General features: G+C 35.2%; 1 non-coding gene across 1 annotated transcript; it reads left to right on the top strand.

Annotated features, from left to right (window-relative positions):
• The first annotated feature begins 226 nt into the window (after positions 1–226).
• TRNAV-UAC (transfer RNA valine (anticodon UAC)) lies at positions 227–298 on the top strand. The gene has a single exon. It is a non-coding gene; the product is annotated as a tRNA-Val (tRNA).
• Positions 299–12,818: the final 12,520 nt, after the last annotated feature.

Here is a 12,818-nt window from a genome sequence, read left to right as displayed (position 1 = left end):
TAAACACTTAATAATTTACTAAATAAACTAGTTCACAATCTGAGTAGTGTTGTTGTTGGTTATGAAATGAATTGGTTGGTTTTTACACTTAACTACTACTGGTTATTCTTTTTTTTTTCCACAACTTTATTATAATAAGGGGAACAAGTCACATGTAATGAATTTGATAATGAAAAAATTATCTTGATCTTTATAGTATGCATTTAATAACATCACTATTCGTTAAAGGGTACTAGCTCAATGGAAGAGCGCCTGCTTTACAAGTAGGAGGATGGTGGTTCAATTCCACTGTACCCTAATATGATTAAATAAACTACCAAATAAAATACCAAATATACTACAAAATGAACGACCAAATATACTATCAATTATACTACCAAACATACTACCAAATAAAATTCTAAATAAACTATCAAATCAACTACCAAATAAAATATCATATATACTACCAAAATTAACACATAAACTACCAAATAAATAAATTATCAAATCAACTATCAAATAAACTATTAGATATGCTACCAAAATTATAGCATAAACTACCAAATAGACTACCGGCTAACAATAATGAATGACTAAATCAATGATCAAAATAATTTAGTCATAAATTTGGTCAGGAGATAAATGCCTGGCAATAAACTACCATTGGTCACATGATCAAAATTAGTCACATATCTACAATTTTTAGTAGTTTATTTAGTAATATATTTTTGTTTTTTTACTAGTGAAGATTGGAAGAGCATGAGAGTTATACTTGGATAGAGTTCATTACGGAGGAGTATTTTCAGTAGCAGACACTTGTTCTAGCTAGGTGTTGGAAGAGAAGAAAAAAATTGTCATTGTCATTTTCTTCATTTTGTGAATTCATATCCACAATTTTTTTCCTACCATGGGTCTCTGATGTAGGAGCATCTTGCATCACGAAAAAGGGGGTGTGATCAAAATTATAACTTTTTAAAAAAATTGTGGAGGAGAGAGAAAGTGGCAAAAATTAGAGAAAAATAAATAAATAAATAGAAAAAAAGGAGAAAAGAGGAATTTCTATTTTCAAGGTGCATAGGTGGTGTAAATATAAAAATAAGAAAAATAGTTGTCATTTCATTTATTGAGGTGTGTAGGTGGCATTATAGAAGTTTGTGGAAAGTTCCTTAAATCATGCATTTAATATTTATCGTGATCCACAAAGGAAATGTAATTTTCAAATGGGGCCACATGGTGGTGCTTAGTTGTATTTGGGTGCAAATTTAATATTTATTTTAAGGTAGTTGTCTTTAATTTTATCCCACATTGGTTGTGTTTGGAATATCTTGGGTGGTAAGTGTCTATATAAGGAAGGCATATGAGTATTTGTAATCAAGCTCTACAAGTAAAAGCTCTTCAAGTGTAAGCCCTTGTCGTGAAGTTCTCATGGTGTAATCTCTTGTATGAAAGCTTGGAGGTGAAAGATCTTAGTGTGTAAGATCTTGAGAGGAAATTTCTTCTTGGTGAAGCTCTTCATGTGAAGACTCTTCTTGTGGAAGCTCTTATTTGGGATTGCTATTATGTTGAAGCATTTGTAAACTTATTTTGGAATAAATCATATATATGTTATCACCTTGTTGATGATATAAGGATTTTCAAGTATAATAAAAGAATTATTTGTGAAGCATTTTATCTTCTCATTGTCTCCATATTGTTTTGTTTATGAGTTGGTAAGGGTAGTGTGGCCCTTCATCAAATGCTATCAGATTAGGTTTTCCTAAGTGCGTAGATAGAGTGCCAACTATGGGGCAATTTGCACCAAGACTATGTAGTTGTTGGGTTTTGATATAGCAAGAAGATGTCTCCATAAAGGGAGCATGGTGGAAGGGCTAGAGTTGTTCCTCCTAAAGTTAGAGACCTCTAGAGGGATATATATTTTTGTAGGTGAAAAAACTGAGGAGGAAAATGAAAAAGAATGAAATATTGTGCAAGAAGGGGAAGGAGATGGAGAAGTCTTAAACCAAGTGGAGGAGAAGCTTTGGGCCATTTCCAAGCTAAGAAAAAGACCTAAAATTGATGTCGATATGGAAATCTAAACCTAGATGAGTTGACTGAATAGATCAATGAGCTAGAGAAATATTTTGAGTATGAGGATATCAAGGACCCTGATAGGGTTAAGTTTTCAAAGGCCAAAATGAAAGGACATGACAAAATTTGGTGGCAAGAGATTCAGTTGGAAAGAAATAGAAGAGGAAAGGAAAAAATCACAAGATGGGATTGCATGGTGGACAAACTAAAGAATTATTCCATTCCTATTGATTACAAGCTTGATTTGTTCAAGAAGATGAAAGGGTTAACGAAAGCCAAAAAATCTATCTAGGAATACACAAAGGAGTTTTATCGAGTCCTTATTAGGGTGAGGCATGTGGAAGCAAACAAGGAGAAGGTTGTTTGTTACCTTAATGGGTTAAGACTTAGCATTTAGGAGGAGTTAAGTCTAGTTAGAATGACTAGCATTGAAGAGGCATTATATTTTTCCTTGAGAGTTGAGGAGAAATTAAACAAAAAGTTTGATGGAAGGAAAAGAAGGCATAGTTAAGGAGGAAGGGGTAGTGGCAAGTCATTTGGAGGCCAAAATGAGAACCAAAAGAAAAATGAAGATGTAGGTACCATCCAAAATGAGAGGAACAAGGGCTTCAATTTCTCCCATGATCAAAACTTTGGAGATTAGAGAGGAAGAGGTAGAGGACATGGCCAAGGTTTAGGAAGAGTAGGCTTCTATGGTACCTATTTTCACTATAATAAAGAAGGTCATCGTGCCTACAAATTCCCTCAACACCAAGGACATATAGGAGAGTTGATGGTTAAGAAAGGGTTTCTCATGTGGATGATGATCATTCCATTTAGAGGATGTAGAAAGAGGAGAGGTCTAGTTAATGGAAGGGTCTTACTAAGTGGTGAGACTAAACCTGGACAAAGGAGGAGTTTGTTTCATACTAGGTGCAACTGTGAGGGTAAATGTTGTGATGTGTTTGTTGATGGTGGGATTACTAACAACTTGATATCAGAGGAGATGGTCACAAAGCTAAAGCTCAAGAGGGAGAAACACCCCCATCCCTATCAAATTGCTTGGGTGCAAGATGATCATATGGTCTTGGCTAGTGAAAAATGTTTGGTAAAGTTCAAGATTGGGAGTTACCATGATGAGGCTCTTTGTGACATCATCCTAATAGATGTCTAATATTTATTATTGGGAAGGTTGTGGTAGTTTGATAAGCATATACATGATGGTCATGCAAATACATACTCTCTAACAAAGGATGAAGCTTGCCACAAATTGAATCCCTTGATAAAGGAGGGTGAAAAGGTATGCAATAGTGGTAGGGTATGTCTTTTTGATGGAATAAATTTTTTGGATGGCATTAAACATCAGCATGTGTTATGCTTTAATTCCTAGAAAGGATAAGGAAGGTAGCAATGATGTTCCACTTGAAGTTTTGGGTCTATTAAGTGAATATGGAGATGTCATCTTTGATAATGTTCCAGAAGGGTTACCACCAATAACACAAATCAATCATCAAATAGATTTAGTCCCTAGTTTTCCTAACGAGGTTGCTTATACTAAGACTAAGGAGCTAAATAGACAAGTTCACGAGCTATTGAGGAAAGGTTTAATTTGAGAGAGCTTGAGTCCATGTGAAATACCTACAATGGTAGCACCAAAGAAGGATGGAGGGTGGAGGATGTGTACAGACTCTTAGGCTATAAATAAAATAGCCATCAATTATTGATTTCCTTTGCCAAGGATGGATGATCTTATGGACTACTTGAGTGGAGCTCAGTACTTCACAAAGATAGATCTCAAGAGTAGCTATCACTATATATGGATATGAGAGGGAGATGAGTGGAAGACTATATTTAAGACCAAGGAAGGTCTATATGAGTGGTTAGTCATGCCCTTTGGATTGATCAATGCACCAAGCACCTTCATGTAGCTTATGAATGAGGTACTAAAGAAATTTTTGGAAAATTTTGGTATTGTCTATCTGGATGATGTTTTTATTTTTAGTAATTCTTTATGTGAAAATCTATTCCACATTCAAAGTATCCTCGAAAGGTTAAGGGAGGAGAAATTGTTGATTAATTTGAAGAAGTGTAGCTTTTTCAAAAGGGAGTTAGTCTATTTGGGGTTTGTTGTATTAGCTAAAGGTCTTAAAATGGACCCAGAGAAGGTGAAGGTCATCTTGGAATGACTTACTCCAAGGTCTACCACTAAGGTGAGTTCATTCCATGGTCTAAGTTGTTTTTATATGAATTTTAGTAGTATATGTGCACCCCTAACTAAAATAATGAGGGGGGATAGGAAAGATTTCAAGTGGACTACAAGAGCTGCAAGGAGTTTTGAATTGCTAAAGAAGGTGATATGGAAAACTATGTTGGCACTTCCTAATTTCAATAAAGTGTTCTAGGTGGATTGTGATGCTAGTGGCAATGCTAATGGGGCTATGTTGAGCCAAGAAGGTAAGCTATTATCTATTTTAGTAAAAAATTGAATGATGCAAAGAAGAAGTATTTTGTTTATGATCAGGAGTTCTATGCAATAGTTCAAGACTTAAAGAAATGGAGGCATTATTTGTTGCCAAAATAATTTTTCTTATATAATGATCATCGGGCATTGCGGTACATAAATAGCTAAAGTAAATCGAATCAGAGACATTATAAATGGGTAGATTTTATGCAAAGCTATACATCTATATTGAAATATAGAAGCAAAAGGTCTAATATGATTTTAGATGCATTAAGTAGGAGACATTTTTTGCTAACAAAAATGCAGGTTGAAGTGTTTGGGTTTGATGAACTCAAGAATTTGTATCCTAAGGATCTTGACTTTTTAGAGGCTTGCAACACTTGTAAAGCACCTATTACTCTAGATAGGACTGAGTGGTTAGGTTACATGATCCAAGATGGTATGGTGTTTAAAGGAAGTCAATTATGTATTCCAAGGAGTTCCATGAGAGAGAACTTGATCAAGGAGAAACATAGTAGAGGGATGGTAGGACACTTTGGATGAGATAAGACATTTCCATTATTAGTGAACATTACTTTTGGCCTCAACTATCACAGGATGTGAAGAAGTTTATGTAGAGTTGCTGAGTATGTCAAACAACCAAAGGATTTAGTCAAAATACTGAACTTTATCAGCCATTTCCTATTCCATTGAAGCCCTAAGAGGACATACGTATGTATTTTTTTCTTGGATTACTAAGGAAACAAAGGGGTAATGAATTCATATTTTTGGTGGTTGATAGGTTCTCCAAGATGGTACACTTTATTCCATGCCATAAGACTCATGATGCAGTCCATATTGTAGATTTTTTTTTCAGAGAAGTGTTGAGGCTACATGGTCTCCCAAAAAGTATTGTTTCTGATAGAGATACTAAATTTTTTGGGTATTTCTGGAGGACTTTATGGCATAAGTTGAAGATAGAATTGAAGATTAGTTCTACACATCATTCATAGACTAATGGATAAACAAAAGTAGTGAATAGAAGTCTGGGCTATTTTTTGAGGTGTTTAGTAGGAGATAAGCCCAAGGGATGGGATTTGATTCTACCACAAGTAGAATTTTCTTATAAAAAATTTACAAATAGGAGTATTTATAGATCTTCATTCCAAATTTTGTATGGGATTAGTCCAAGGCAAGGACTACACCAGAGCTAAGGAAGATGGAGCAAGGGGAGAGGACAAGTGTTGAGGTAGAAGACTTTGTTGAACATGTCAAGAACCTACATGGGGAGGTACATGCAAATATTACCAAGATGAACCTACAATATAAGTGTAAAGCAAATCAAAAGAGGATACATAAGGAGTTCCAAGTTGGGGATCTGGTTATGGTAAACTTGAGGAAGGAATGATTTCCAATGGGTACCTACAACAAGCTGAAGATGAAGAAATTTGGTCCCTGCAAAATTTTTAAGAAACATGATTAAGGAAATACATATGAGGTGGAGTTGCAATATGGGATTCACAGTTTTCCTATTTTTAATATTGTGGACTTAATATAATATTATGGTGATGGTGCAGAGGAGGAATTGATGTTGGAGCCATGCCCAATTCCTACTTTCGAGAAGGAAGATGTTGAAGAAATTCTAGATAGTCATGTGGGCCAAAGTACTATAAATAGGTAGTATGAAGAATACCTGGTGAACTAGAAAGGACAACCAATGGAAGATTCAACTTGAGTATCCACAATGGAGGTGGCCTATTTTGGTTTTCCTCTACTAGCTATAAAGTGGCAGGGTCACTTTTCAATCTACCCTAGATGTCTAATGCAAAGCATCCAGTAGTGTAAGGGAAATCCTGTATCACCTAAAAATATGCTTAGTATTAGTTTATGTTTAATGTTTTTTCATTTATGGATACCCATTTGGGTTAAATAGAATTCTAACTCTCATAGTTCCACTATTGGTTTTCTAGGTTAGAGTTTTTGAGAACCTTAGGATACATGCCAATTTAGAAAAGAGGTTATTTTGTAATTGAGCCATAATTATGATGAGTTATAGGGTGTAAGTTGGAGCGATGATTATACTTGTAATTAAAATCACTTTAAAAAAAGAATCAGGTCAAAAGGCTTTACAGTTTGAAAGTTATTACAATTTTAAGTTCCTTGGAGACCCCCTAAGAGCACTTCAAATTCAAATTTGAGGCACTAAATGTCCTTTTATGGGCCAAAATTTTAGGCAATGAGAAAATTTGTTCTATACGGCTATAGAGAGCTTGGAGATATTTCTAAAAATGTAAACGGTTCATCAATTGAAGTCCCGGATCAAAAGTTATGCCTCTCGAAAGTTGGACTACCATTTCTCAATTCTTCTAATTTTACACCAACTCTTGATGTGTTTTCTAGAACCTTCTATTTGGCGGTGGATGCCAAATGGAATATTTTAAAATTTATTCCTAATCCTAAACCTAATTGGGGTTACTTAAGGTGATTTCTAGCACTGTAAACATAGTTTTTGTGGAGTTTGGCAAAAGGTACTATGAGGAGGGTTCTCTCCAAAATCTAACAACATTGTAAGCCCTTAGGGCATGTCATTGAGTCTATTTTCATTGTACTAAATGTAATAGCATATCACTTTTGATAATAATATTCCCCTTTTCCTCTAATTTGACCAATATATTTTGGTAAGATTTTACCTATTGACTTCAAATCTCCCTCTAGGTGGTCAATCTATCTCTACACTTCTTGTGTGAACAAGGGTACATCACACAACTTGTGTAAAGAGAAAAAATTTCCTTGAACACTTTCTTCACACCATAAATTTTGATTGCTAACTCAACCTAACTAAGTGTAATAGTAGTTGATATCTTTTTAATTACCTTGGTATGAAATTTCTTCTCAGGCCATTCCAACAATTTGACATTTGTGTGTAGGTCTTCATCATTGATCTTCTCCACAATATTTTCCAACTACTTAATGATTTTCTTGGATTCATCAAGTATAGGTAGGCTAAATGCATCAAGAAATATGTCCTTGCTGCCATGAAGTGCTTGTTTCTACCTATGCTCCCTTCTGAGAAATTCTTGGTGTTTCTTTCTAGCTATAGCATCCTACAATATGCCCATTTGCTCTATGGTAATTGATGTAAGATCAAACTTTCACCTCATATAAGTTGATATCACCATAAGATGTAACTTCATCAACCTTATATGTGCTAGGACTAGGCCTTGATGATTGTAAAGGTGTAGCTTCTATAATTGGCCTATGAAATTCTTGACTAGGAATAGGTGTATTAATATCTGGTAAGGTAACCAGTGTCTGAATTGACTAAATCTCCAATCCTATCCTTCTCCTTTTTTTTGACCTCTTCATCATCCTATGCTTGCATTGTAGGTGTAGGATGGACTTCCTAACCCATTTGGACCAGTGTCCCATTTTTCTCATCTGTTGAAACTACATGTACAAAAACATTTTGCACCAATGTGTTGATATGTGAGGACATTGTGTCCTTCCTTTAATATACTACCATAGGCATGGTAGATTGCACTTCTATAGATTGAAGGGAAGTACTAGATAATTTTTGAATTTTATCCCCTACACATGCCAATTCTACCTTCTTAATCTCATCCAAACTCACCAATATAGGATGGCTATGTTGGCTTGATTTTTCACCATTCTTGTTCTATACATTCATTAGTGAAAATTCTTGACTACGTGCCTTGAAATTTTTTTAAGTTAGATTAAGATCCTGGGTAAAATTCATCAAAAAACCCTAGTGCTTTATCTTGTTTTACCCTAATTTTTGAAAACCTTTAAAAATAATATTTCAAACTATTTTTAGGTGGGACATTTTACCCTAAAGTTTAACCTATGCAAGGATGACTTCATTAATTTTTTTTAAAAAAATTATATCCTTGTTTTTTACTGTAGTTCTTACAAATATTTTATTGAAAGTATTTACTGCAATAGCTTTTTGACCCACCATTGATCTTGGTCAGATCAACAAAGGCTACTTCCCTGCAACATTAAAATGCAAGGTTTTTAACTATTGTGGGAAAGTGCCTTCATACCATGTAGCCCTTACTTGTGTTAGAATTTTAGTGCACCACAAAGATTATGACTTGTCAGAGTTGGCTGAAACTTTTTGCAAAATTGTCAGTACTTTTAGTGCATGTTTTAAAATTCCTATGAAGTCATTAGTTGGTCTTTTAATGAAGATATCACTTTTTGTTTAGTTTTGATGCACCATTGATCTTGTTAAGATCAATGGCTAGCACTTGCCTACAATAAAAAAATGCATGAGAATTAAACAATGTGGAGAAGTGCTAGCAAGACACATAGTACAATCTGACATCATGGGCCCAACTTTTCAGAGGATAATAATGATATACCTTCTGTGGTAGTTGTCAGATGAGCTGGATTAAAAGGAAGTTTCTCTTTGGTCATTTTAGCTGACTCAATATTGTTAGGGCACAAGAATCCATGATCGTTGATCTATGTAAGATCTATGGTTAGTGCATGCCCACTTTATGAAGTTGCATAAATGTTAAGCAATGTGGAGAAGTGAAAATTTGATGTGTGGCATGGTGGGACCAACTATGCAGGGTATGTGTTGATTTGTGCCAAGCTATACAAAGGGGTATTGATGTGTAATGCTAGTTAGACCAATTAAGAGGGTTGTCTATTAAAGATGAATGGAATCTTCACAATCGTAGATCTTTTAAAGATGATTGGCCGGCGCTTACCCGGAAAAAGAAACTGCTTGAATTTTAAGGAATGTAGGCAAACACCCTTGCATCATGTGGCACAGTGGGACCAGCTTTTGGAAAATTGCTAAGTCATGTCACATTGTAAAATAGTGATAATTCAAGCATGTCCATTGGTGGAATATGACACGTGTGCCTAGGTTGAAGTGATGATGTCATGGGTGCAGAAACTTTAATAGTTAATATGGCAATCAGACTTGTTAGAGCACGATGGTTAAAAGGCATTATTTTGTTGGTCAAATTGGGTGATTGGACCACAAAGGACAAAGATTTTGACCCACCATTGATCTTGATCAGATCAATGAAGGACACTTGCCCACATTAAGAACTTGCAAGAAGTTTAAAAAAAGTGGGTAAGCACCATGTGGACATGTGTCCATGGTGATATCAGCACATCCATCTCATATTTTCAAAAGGGTTTAAGCTATGTTTTCATTGATCTTACAATGATCGACGACTAGCACTTTCCTGCATCATGAAGATATTGACTAGTTACATAAAGTGGGGAAGCCCCAGCCTAATGCGTGGCAAAGGTGACATCAAGGACCACTATCTAGGAAGATAAAATGAGACTTGCTTGTGTGAAAGTTCATCAAAAGGCATTGATGCACGTGGAGATCTTCTATTGGTCAACATAGTTAACTAGGTATCATCAAGGTACAATAATCCGTGATCATCAATTCATCTATGATCAAGGGTTAGCACTTGCCCACAATTTCAAGATGCAAGAAGTTTAAACAATGCAAGGAAACACTAACATAACATCTGGCAAAGTGGGACTAGTCATGACCAAAGTGGGATACTATGTGCTAGGTTGGAATATTTATTAAGCGAGTTGTATTACATTTTCCACTTGTTGCTGTAGAAGTGTGTTATTTCTCTTGGTCATTGATCTAGAGGAAGATCAATAGTTGGCACTTTCCCACAATTTTAAAATACAAGAAGTTTAAGCAATGCAGGGAAGCACCTAATTGACATGTAGCTAGAATTTTAAAGCAATAAAAAAGGCCTAATTTTTTGAATTGGGACCATCAGACCTACTAAAATCAATGAATAAAATTCAATTCTAAGTGCAATATGAAAATAATGGCTAATGGAAATTAATACTGCTTAGAGTTCATTCGTGTGATCTCAATGCATGAATAAAACCCACAATTACACCATTATTGAACCAGCAAAGCACAAAAAGTTATAGAGCACAAAGAACTTCCAGAGAAAGGGCATAGAAATTCTAATAGGTGATTAAGTGAATTGTAGCAAAAATTACATAGGAGGAAGTGTAATCACAAGTGCTTTGTAACTTCTAAAAAGTAAGAATTTCGTGTTGTGAAAGTCTGAAATCTTAGGAAATGCCTCCACAAAAGGAATTCTTGGGATAAACTAATTACCTAAAGAGGGTTGTGCATGATGATTTCCTTGAACAAGTCCCATTGTCAGTAAATGAAATAACTAAGGGGAGAGAGCTTATTCCAAAGCACTCTAGGTTAGCTATAATTGAGGGTTTTTATGATAGGGAAAATTGGGTCAAAGATGTGAAGGTTTTTATGGGAGGTCTCAAATTGTTTAAGAAATAGTTTTCTGAGAGAAACCTTGACACACCTTCGAGCAATGTTTGGGAATTTGACATTGGGAAAATGGTAGTACTTGAGGTTTTCTTTGATAGTGATCTACTTACTAATTTAGCCAAGAAGTATGATCAAATTACTAGGTTTGTAAAGAATTATGTTGGAGACAATCTTTTTAAGGTTTCTCTTGAGTTGATTAGTGAAGTTTTCAATCTTAACACTAACCATGTTGTGCATGAGATAATTGACATGGATGAGCTTTAGCCAAGGTATGATGCACAAAGAACATATCTGAGGATAGTGCCTCTACAATAACATTTTGCTAGGGTTGGTACATTACCCTTGGTTATAGCACATACACTAGAACCATTAATGAGAAAACATTTCAATCCTAAGGCTCAGGAATTATATTTCACCCTATGCAAAATTTTTGGCATGGATGAGGAGGAGCATATTAAAAGCTCTATTATTCTTATTATGGCTCAAACATTACAATTTGGAATGAGCGGTATTCTTGATTTTGCCACTTTTCTTTCACAAGAAATTCATAATGGTCTGGTGGGAATATCCCAAGGAAAGGTAAAAAGACCTTTTTGTGGTATTCATTGCTCATGCATATATGTCTATTTAAGCGAGTCACATTTTTCTCTAAGGGAATGAAGCTAGAAGTAACAAGGGATGGAGAGAATAATCCAATCTAGTTGTGGAGTGTAGACATGACTTCAGAGGCCAGCGATGCTAGTTTTGTGAGATTTGATAGATATTTTGCATCCAAGCTTAGACTGCTCTTGAGAGGAGATAGCTGTAGGATTCCACAATCATTGCTAGAATTGGTTAGACCCAAGGACCATGTAAAGGGGCTTTTGGTTAGTCATAACTAGGGGGATATAATCCCATACAATGTTTCTACAGTGATTAGAGTATATGGATTTTTGGGGAAACCTCATGTGCTACCTTTCCATGTGCCTCTAAAGATAGGGATAGCAAAATTATTATGGACAATTAGGACTATTGATGAAAGAGGTTTTCCCAAGAAAGGTACTTTCTTCCCAATTGTTACTGTGGTACATGATTTTGTTTTTGTGAAAAAGGGATGGAAACATTTCAATTTATTTCTAGATAGATACAACATGGTAGAGTCCCATGCAAGATTTATTGATCCAGGATGATTTTATGATCTTTTAAGACAAAGGAAAAAAGTTGCCCGCCTAACACAGTAGGTATATTTTCCTGAGGATGTTATAAGGAATATCTTTTCTTTATAAGAGCAGGAAGTTAGGAAAGAAAAATGGATATTGTTTAGTAAGACTTTGGAATTCATTAATGCTTTTGACTCTAATTATGACCCTTTGAAACATTAAAAAATATTGGGGAGCCAAAATGCATGCATTGGAGAATAGTTTTATTGTAATAATACAAACAATGAATGAGAAGAAGGCTACATATGCCAAAACTTATCCAAACAAAGCTGCAGAACTACAAAGAAGAAAAAATAGTAGAAACATAGTAGCTCCAGGCCAATACACATTGCAGAAGAGGGCAGGATATGTAATGGTACAACATGTACAATAGGTTCCCCCACAAGGAAGACTAAGGCCAGAAAGCCCATCTATAGCTAGTGCCCCAAAGAAGCAAAAGTTAGAACAAGGATCTTATTCTGGTGTAGAAGAGTACTCCCCAAGCAAAACCTCAATCCAGATAGATGATGAAGCATCCTTAAGGGAGTAGCTCAAAAAAGTTAATGGATAAGGGGATGTCATTGTTGCCACCATAGACCTAGAAAGTGGAGAACCAAAAGAGACTCTTGTACCCTCCTTGTACCTTACAATTATTGATTATCAAGGTAGGGAGATAGATCCAATAATTGCCTAGGCTTTTGAGAAATTTATTAATGATAAAAAATTTGTTAAGTCTAGAGCTTTTGCACAATTTTTGTGGAGGAAAAATATAGGAAATTTTGAGAAAAAATGTGAGAAAATAAAAGCAAAGCAACCTAGCAAGCCAAAATTTGTTATTCAGGAAGAG

The sequence above is a fragment of the Cupressus sempervirens genome, chromosome 10, assembly GCF_028749045.1.
Source record: "Cupressus sempervirens isolate cs-2001-9-10 chromosome 10, ASM2874904v1, whole genome shotgun sequence".
Classification (NCBI taxonomy): domain Eukaryota; kingdom Viridiplantae; phylum Streptophyta; class Pinopsida; order Cupressales; family Cupressaceae; genus Cupressus; species Cupressus sempervirens.
The sequence above is the reverse complement of the archived record's forward strand: the minus strand, read 5'-3'. Positions and strand labels throughout refer to the sequence as shown.